Genomic DNA, 10444 nt, shown 5'->3' with positions numbered 1-10444 from the left:
TATGCCATCGTTACACTTGACTGTTTCAATACCAAGGAAAAAACCAGGTTCACCCAGATCTCTAATTTTGAAAGCAGTGGATAACTTCGAGATTAAAGTAGTGACTAGATTCTGATCACTGCCCATAACAAGAATGTCATCTACATACACGAGAAGGTAAACATAAACAGAGTTTTCTGAGTAGTAGAACAATGAGACATCTGTCTTGGATGCCTGAAAGCCAACAGAGAGCAAAAAGGTATGTAAACGAGTAAACCAGGCTCGGGGAACATGTTTTAACCCATACAGAGAACGTTTTAACAGGCATACATGATTTGGGAATTGAACATCAACATAACCTGGCGGTTGCTTCATATACACAGTTTCAGACAAGGTACCATTCAGGAAAGCATTATGAATGTCAAGTTGTTTAACAACCCAACTTGAGGAGACAGCTAAAGAGAGCAATAACCTGACAGTAGTGGGTTTAACCACAGGACTGAATGTGTCAAAAAAGTCCTGACCTGGAACCTGATTGAATCCCTTTGCCACTAGCCTGGCCTTATGTCGTTCAATTGTCCCATCAGCCTTCCGTTTCGTACGAAAGACCCATTTGCAACCGATTACATTCATGTCAGATGTAGTAGGGACCAGACACCATGTCTGATTCTGAATCAAGGCATTGAATTCTTGATCGATGGCTTCACGCCACTCAGGATGTTTGACTGCTTGAGTGTAACATGTTGGTTCAGCAGGACAAACCTGAGCAGACAGAGTAGTAGGAGGAGCCTGGGATTTGCTGCGAGTAGCCATGCCATGAGTACGAGTGGTCGGCCGCACAGTCTTGCCACGTGGGCAGCCACGCGGGCGAGCAGTAGTGGTAGGGGGTACAAGAAGTTGTGGTGAGTCAGGCACAACTGGTAACATCATAGATTCAACCCAAAGTTGAGCACAAGTATTCAGTGCCACCTGCAAAGGTAGTTTAGCAGCAAAAGGGAATCTTTCCTCATCAAACCGAACATGTCTACACAAAAAGATTTTATTAGTCATCAAGTCCATACACCTGTACCCCCTAAAAGACTCCGGGTAACCTAGGAAGACACAAGGAGATGACCTATAATCAATTTTGTGACGATTATATGGTCTTAAATAAGGGTAGCACAGACAGCCAAACACACAAAGAAACGAGTTAGAAGGTGCATATTTATGGAATAAGAAATGGGGGCTGGAGTTGTGCAACATGGGAGATGGCATTTTATTGATTAAATGAACAGTAGTTTCAAATGCATAATCCCAATACTTGGAAGGAACCGAGGCATGAGCCATAAGAGACAAACCAGTTTCAACTATATGTCTGTGCTTACGCTCAACCCTACCATTTTGTTCCTGAGTATAAGCACATGACTGACGATGATTAATCCCTAACTGAACAAATGTGTGGGGCAACTTTTTATATTCAGGACCTAGGTCAGACTGAACAGCCTTAATCTTTCGATTAAAAGAACTCTCGACCTAGGGAAGAACCAGGCATAATGAGATTTCAGTTTCATAGGGAATCATCAGATTTCAGTTTCATAGGGAAGAACCAGGCATAACGAGAGTAATCATCAACGAAAAGGACAAAGTAACGAAAACCATTTGTGGATAACAAAGGAGCAGGACCCCAAATATCAGTGTATATTAAATCAAGAAATCCGAACTAGAAGACTCAACACGTGGCAGGGGAAAACGCGCAGATTTTCCTAGTTGACACGCATTACATAAATTATTATTACAACGAATATTGGAGCTAGACCTACTAACCGAACAATGTGGAAGAATGCGACTAAGAACACGGGAATGAGGATGCCCTAAACGACTATGCCAAATAGAAGGAGAGGCACGAGCAGCAAAAAAAGCAGTTGGACCAGAAACCGAGACCAGAAGTGTGTAAAGCCCTCCAGAACTATTGCCCCGTAGAAGAACTTCCTTGGTGATGGAATCCTTCACAAGAAAAAACGAAGGGTGAAACTCAAAAAATACGTTATTATCTGATGTAAATTTTTGAACAGATAATAAGGAATTGGACAACTGAGGAACACGAAGGACATTAGATAATTGAAAAGACCTAGACCGGGCAGTAAAAGATGCATGACCAATGTGACTAATATTTAAGCCCATACCATTACCGACACGCAATGTGTCATCACCATTGTATTCAGCAGACGCGGAGAGAGAGGCTAAGTCCTGGGTGGCATGATTCGTAGCCCCAATATCCGGAAACCAAGTCAGTGTATTTGGCTCAATGTTGGAGGGTGATGTCTGATAAATCATGTGGGCTTGTGGATTGTTATTTTGGCGCATAAATTGAAAACAATTAGGGGCAGTATGGCCCAAAACACCACATAGCTGGCATTTAGGTCTCCAGCTATTGCCTCTGCCACGCCCCCTGCTTTGTGAAGACCGACCGCCGCCGCCGCCATGCGAGAAATCAGCGGAGTCAAACTGCTGCCCAGAACCCGCGCCGGCATACTGCTTTCCAGAAGAACGACCTCCGCCTCGCGACTGACCGCCGGTACCAAACTGCTGCACTCCACGAGACTGATGGCGACCTCTTTGTGCAGCGAAGGCAGTCGGCGGAGGACCTCCGAAATCGTCGCCAGCGATGAATTCTTGGGCTCCAAGGTAATCAGCTAATTCTTGCAATGTAACCGGTTGCCCACGAACATTAAGCGATGTTGTTAAAGCTTTGAACTCCGGACGTAACCCTCTAAATACATAGAGATTCTGATCGACGAGGCTGACCGGTCGTATGGCAAGAGCCAAATCTTCGATAATAACATTGGCACAGCTGATGTAATTGGTGACGGAGGAGTCACCTTGCCTCAAACTGTGCAGCTGGCCAAGAATATTCAGAGTGCGTGCGTGAGAAGACGAAGCCAAAGAAGTCTCAATAGCATCCCAAACAGCCTTGCTGGTGTCGCGACCGAGAGCAAGAGGCATAGTTTCATCAGACAAGGATGACACAAGTATGGATAAGAGGGCCTGATCTTGCCGAACCCAAGGAGCATATGCCGGATTTGGAGTGGTCAGGGGTGGTGACAGTAAGGAATGCAGCAGGACATGGATACGTGCCATCGACAAAGCCGATTAACTCATGCCCCCGAAGAAAGGGAACAACTTGAGCACGCCAAAATAAAGAACTAAGCACCGAAGGAGCCGAAGAAACAGTAACATCAGGGACGGTCCGTTCCGAAGAATTAACAGATCCGTCGGCCATGGCAGAAAAAATCCTAGCTAACTGATACCAGATGAGAACTGTGTTTGTATTAATTCTGAACTTGTTAAACAAATATACAAGAGACCAGGTATATATACAAGAGAGTCATAATCAGACTAGAAAAGAGAATTGTAGAATTGTAATCTGACTCGAATGTGTAGAGTCCTAATAAATACAGCTTGTGTATTTCATAATACGTACAGCTTTCATCAAACCATTTAACCACAAATCACAATAGTGTCATGTGGAGCCTCCCCTCCCCCTTTTTCTTTATGCACAACATGTTGTCTTGGAATTGAAATTTTCAAGTGAAAGAATCAAGAATATACTTTCCAATTTAATAATAATAATAATAATGATAATAATAATAATAATAATAATAATAATAATAATAACAACAACAACAACAATTATTATTATATTTTTTTTATTATCATCATTAGTATGTAACCCGTGCGATGCACGGGCAAAATGTTGTAAATATATAAGTTTTAGTAAAATGTTATAATAATTTAAGTTATACTGATATAGTATTATTCGTCATTTATAATAATTAAAATGAGAGTTTTAGTATATTGTTATAACAAAATGATAGTTTTAGAGAAAAATTTGATGTATAAAAGTGATATGAGATTTTGAATGTATGTGCATTTACACTAAAATTTGAAATTTGAAATTGTTAATTAATTAGTAACTGTAATAATGTTTAGAAATAGTTGAATAAAAGGAAATGAATATTACGAACTATTTTTCTTTGTAAACCACATTAGTGGTTGAATTGAAGTATATGGTTTTTCTAATTCACTACAAATTAAAATGTTGAGACCATGGGGATTACTAACTCTTGAAATTATTGGAATTTTTAGCATAAAATGACATAGAAATAGACTACTTTGTGATACAGATATATGTGGTCCACTTCCGATTTCAATCGGGTCAAAGTGAACTTGAGTTCTTCGTAGTGAGACAAAGAGATTGATTTAGGTTCTTTGCAATTATTATACATATTAAACACATACCTTTCTTCCCAAATCTTCTAACCGGCCAAAACTCCAACGTTTATTTTTGGGCGGAAACTAGGTAGAGCCTTTTTTTTTTTTTTTTTTTTTTTTTTTTTTCCTAAGACGACCTAGCTTTATTACCAAGACCTTGTGGTCTAGTGGCACCCGGTTGCGCTCCCATATGTAGAGCCTCTTTTTTTTTTTTTTCCTAAGACGACCTAGCTTTATTACCAAGACCTTGTGGTCTAGTGGCACCCGGTTGCGCTCCCATATGCAAGGGGTGGGTTCGAGGCTCAGTGGAAGCGATATTGACTCTTTGTGCTTCAGTAGGTTGGACCACTTTAAGCGAGGAAAAAGAATTGCATAAATGAAAAATGAATAGTAATTAATTACAAATTTAATGATGAGGTATTTTAAAAGATTAATTACAAATTTAATGATGAGGTATTTTAAAAGATTAATTACAAATTTAATGATGAGGCATTTTAAAAGTGAAAGATGATTGCATGGGTGAAAATAATCTAAGGCTTATAATCTGACATGCATATATTTCATATATGACCTTAACATGAAAATATTTGATGCACCGCCACTGTATAAGTGCTATACATTGACGGTGAACGAAAATAAGCCACTTCACTTTTAAAAAAATTAATATTGTTTGGGTGTTTCTTTGCAAAATCTAATAATTTTAATATAATTATAATTATAATTATAATTGTTTGATATAATTAAAACTCTGTTGAATTAATTAAAGGAACCTAAACCTAATTGCTTTCTTCTTTACATCGACCAAGTGAAGTCCAGCTCATCGTTAAATTTTCTTCTTCTTCTCCAAAAGGTTGAATCCCCAACTTCAACGGTCCACACACTTCAGCCTGACAAAACATCCGGGATGCATCATTAAATTTTCTCAATCTACGTAATCCTTGTTGGAAAAAATAGCATAAAAATGGCATTTTTAGTGGCTATTTTGTGGTACAAATATATGTCAGGTCTACTTCTGATTTGGGTCGGGTCAAAGTGGATTCGGGTTCTTCGTAGTTAGACGAAGAGATTGATATATAGTACGCACAAAACGGATAATGAGTGAATGAGAAATTGGTTCTCAAACTTGACCCATTTGAGGTGGAAAAAATGGTGGGAAAGCTTTGAAGTAAGCTTTTGTCCCACATTGATTTGGGAAGTGGGTTTGCACCACTATTTATACAAGAACCTTTCTATGGCTTAGTGAATTGTATAGCATAGAGGCTCTCTCTCGCGCGCAGGGGGGTGCAAATCAAATCCCGCGCCGGCACCTACGGGTGACTTGGTAACAAGAGGACTTAAGGATTCAGGTTTAAGTCTTCGGGTGACTTGATAACAAGAGAACTCAAGTAGAGGACCCCTGGTACTTGTTACAAAATTAATTTCGTATTAATTCTATTTTTTAAATTTTGAATTAAATCTCAAGTAATGGTCAGCGGTTACAAGAGTTAAAAATCTGATTTAATTATCAGATTAATGCCATGGTTAATTGCTATTTAATCTTCAACCCCTATATATATTCGTTGGTGGAAGCAGGAGATTTACAACAACAACAGACACAAGACAACACACACAACAATTTGTTTTTCTCTCTCGAAACTCTGCTTCTACTCCTTTCTTAAACTGTGTTCATCCGTTACTCTAGTTCGCTGGGTTCATCAGTTTGGGTGCTCAAACTGTGAATCGTAACACGTTTTATCCTGGGAAACCTAGGCTACAATGCTCCTAGCAGTTTTGGGAGGTAGCAAATAAGGTTTTAAGGAAAGAGTGATTCGCTCGACTCGTGTTAACCCTTCCCGTTTATCCTTTTCGTTCTTCTCATTGTTTTTTTTCCCAGAAATATTATTTTCATAGTAATATTTCTAATAATTTTCTAAACAGTTGATCAACAGTCTTAAAAGCAAATAAACAGAATTGAGAACCTTATACCTTTCTGTTTTGTCTCTAATTTCCTCGAAGAAATGGAGAACCCCGTTTTGCCAGTTCACAATGAGAACGAAAATGTTGTTGAGAACAACAATGGTGGGAACGGCAATAATGTTGCCCAATCCTAGACTCCACTAGTGATGTTGGTTCACAGGATGATGGAAGCACCGAGGGGTACATCCCCACGATGCGGGTACTTACTGTACCGAGTGGTTCGGCTGAAAGGCCGGAGAAATTCACCGGATTGGTTTGAATTTCAAAAGGTGGCAGCAAAAGATGTTGTTTTACCTAGCAACTATCGGCTTGTCACGGCTCTTGACCGAGAGGGTTCCAGAGTTGAAGGAACATGATCAACAGTCTGTGATGGCAGTTGGGTTTTGGAAGGATTCGGATTTCCTTTGCCGCAACTATATCCTGAACGGATTGTGTGATGGTCTTTACGATGTATATCGTAAAATTGGCACAGCGAAAGCGTTGTGGGAAGCCTTGGATCATAAGTATAAAAGCGAGGATGCCGGCGCAAAGAAATTTGTGGTTGGCCGATTCCTCTAGTACTCCTCGGGTTTACTCCTCTGGTTCTCGTTTGTGATCGTTCAGAGACTTAATTCATCTGTTACAGAATTAATTTCGTATTAATTTTATTTTTTAAACCTACTAATTAATCTCTCTCTCTCTTTTATAAATCTATATCCATATAATATATGTTCTTATTCATAAAAATATTGTATTTAAAATTTAGCAAAAACTTGTGTGAAACCGTCTCATGAGTTTTAATCCGTGAGACGGGTCAGATCAACATAATTTGAGTCATAGTTAATATTATGAGTTGGCCTTTAATATGTTAGTTTTGATGATCCAAATTATGATTACTCGACCCGTCTCACGGATTGAGACGCATAAAATGGTCTCACACAAGTGTGACTCCTGGAATTTTGATGAGGTAAGTGATATTCAACATGGTTGAAAAAATCGCTAGGTGCTCCTCGGGCGCTCGGGGAGCGCCTAGCGCCTAGGACGCCTAGGTGGAGATTAATCAGTGCCTAGGCGCCAATGTATTTTTTTATTTTATTTTTAAAATATTTTCAATTTTTTAAATACTAATAATTATAAATTATATAATACTTTATCATTCTTAATTAAAACTCTTTTATCTTCTTTTATATCCACAACTCTTCATTATTATTAAATAATGATTGCACACGAGTGTGAACCTTGAAATTTTGATAGGGTAAATGGTTTTCAGTGACCTAGACTAATTAATTAAGCAGCAAAGACTTTTAGAAGTTGATTAAACATGTAAACTATATACATGTCTAAAGTTCAAAGAAAATATCACATAATATAAAATTATAAAGTATATGATTTAATTTTTTTATTTGTTATTTTTGGATACACTGAACAAAAAAAAAAAACTTTTATTATTAAAAAAGGAGTTAATTCCAGCAATGGTCCTCCGACTATGTTGATTTCCCAAAATTAGTCCCCAACTTTTAATTTGGACAATTTAAGTCCCTTGACTTTCAAATTCTTTCCAATGTCGGTCCTTTAGTCAAATTTTGATTAAGTTGAGGTCAAATGAAGGGGTAAAATTGTCTGTTTACCTGTATAGTGTATTATTACTCGTATTTCTCCTGTCCTATACGCTATATATATGAATATAATGTCAATTGAAGAGACTTTGATTGAGATTAATGGTTCTAATTTAGACTTCGACTAAGAATAGCCATTCCTATGGGACCTCGTGGTATTATTTATTTCCAAGTATTTTATATATATATATATATATATATATATATATATATATATATATATATATTAAAAATGTAATTAATTAAAGAATTAATTCAATTTTTTGTCTTACAATTATAAGTGACAATCCACTGACTCTCTGTGGTGGTGGTCCGGTGGAAGCCCGAAGCCGTTGTTGACTGGTGGACGCCGGTGGTTTCAAAGACTCAAACTGAAGTATTGACTGTACTGAAGGCCCTTGTTCTCAAGGGAAATTGTGTGAGAAAACAAGTAAATCGCCAACCCTAGTTATTTTAATTTTGTGAATGATTCATTATATTGTATTATTAATTATTGTTAATTTGTGATATAATCTGAGACTTTGAGTTTTGATTGGGTATGCGCAAAACTTAAGAAGTTAGAAGAAGAAAGTTATTACATTACGAATGAGAAAACATAGGAGGAGTTTCACAAAATTGTAAGTATTATTTAAAAACAATTTATTATAAGAATATATAAGATTCGTATCAATACTAATACTTGGTTTTATCTTATTGGTTGAAACAGATAGAAAAATGTGATGAAGTTAGTCAAGGCACATTTCAACCGAATAGATATGATGACATACTGACATCGGCTCTTGGTACATCAGAGCAGAAACGTGGTTATGGTACTGTGAGAGGAATTGGTTCATACTCGAGCATCAGACAAGTTTTTGGTAAACTAGAGCAGAAACAGCACACATCGGGTGGAGTTACGCCTACTGCTGAGGTAGAAAAGATGTTGGAAAAGTGTAGGCAAGCCACATTGTTAGAGGTGCAACCCAAGATTGACATGCTCACCCAGCAACTCAATATATTGATGAAGAACATGTTAGCCGCAAGCCAATGTCCACAAGGAGTTTTAGCTGGCACTCCTTAAAGTGTTTATGCGTCTTGTGATATACCTCCGACCCGAAGCAGCTGTCATTCGGTTGATGCATATCCAGTAACCACAATTAAGGTAATATTAAAAATTATTTCATATTCAAACTATTATTTTCTTTTAAATTTAAACCTAACATATATATATTTTATATTTTTAACAATAGGGCAAAAAAAAAAGTGTAGCCTTGCACAATGTGGTCCCAATGGCAAGATGTTTGTGGTTGCACAGGGTACGGCTTACCAACTACAGCTGAGATAATAGTAGTGCATAATCAGCCGGTGTTACCTAACCATGTCAAAGTCATGGTAGATGAATTGGTTATGGGTGCAGATCAGGATTGTCTTCTCCCGTGCCAGTGTTGTAGTATGAGACTTTTGATGATGTTGTTGGTACTTAAACACAATGGCCTATTCATTTAGTTCTGTTGGACGAGGTATGCATTCTTATATTAGTTATTAATTCAGTTAAATATCTTGATATGTTTTAAATATTTGTATAATTACAATTTTATATTGGTATGAAAATGTCAAAATAAGGTCACCAAGACAAAATAAGCCAATAAAAGACCCAAGTGTTGATCTATTTGCTACTGCTACTCCTAGACTTGGTCCACTTCTAGGTGAAAAATGTGTTTATGCTTTTGGGAAAAAACTGCAAGCGGCTAGTCAAGACCTTGGCATCATTTCCTGGTGACAAGGAATACATTGATATGGATTTGGACCCGACAGTCTTCAATCATGGAAATGTCAATAGTATTTTTGTGATGTTAGAGGATATCAAGGATTTGCTAACAATGAATTGGCTATGTCTCGATTATACAAGTGTTTATGATGTAAGTTTTAAATTATTCATTTGTTTTATATACATTTGTTATTTATGCTTATTGAAATTGGTTGATTTGTTATTTTTCAGGTTTTTGAATAATCTGTGTAAGCAGTATGGAGTAACATCGATTGGGTTTGCATGTCCAACACAAATTTCAGCGGATATGGTCAACAACAATTGTGAAACCATTATATCATATTTGATTCATGTTATGAATACACATAAGGATCAACAATAAATATTGGCACCGTATCATCATCAGTAAGTCTTTTATTATACTATTTTATATAACTCAATAACTTTATTTGAAGTGTTTTATAATATTAGAATTTTAATATATATATATATATATATAGGGTCATGTTCAGGTGTGGCCGCGCCTTCCCGTGCGGTTGACACCACTCAATGTTAAGAAATGCACCACTCAATATTAAGAAATGCACCACACAAATAACATTGAGTGGTGCATTTCATATTAAGAAATGCATTTTCATTGTGGTGTATTTCGTAACATTGAGTGGTGTAAACCGGACGGTCGCACTGGAAGGCACGGCCACATTTGAATAGAAATCTATATATATGTGTGTGTGTGTGTGTGTCTATATATATATATATATATGATACTAACCTTAGTGTTTTTTATGGTTTTAATATGCTATTAACATGAACTAATATATATCTATATTTTGTAGTGTCAACAAAAATCCGGAGGTTTTGAATGTGGATACTATACAATGCGATACATGTATGATATCGTTACCAAGTGTTCAAT

The sequence above is a fragment of the Ipomoea triloba genome, chromosome 1 (assembly GCF_003576645.1).
Source record: "Ipomoea triloba cultivar NCNSP0323 chromosome 1, ASM357664v1".
NCBI classification, from domain to species: domain Eukaryota; kingdom Viridiplantae; phylum Streptophyta; class Magnoliopsida; order Solanales; family Convolvulaceae; genus Ipomoea; species Ipomoea triloba.
This window is presented reverse-complemented; position numbering follows the sequence as displayed.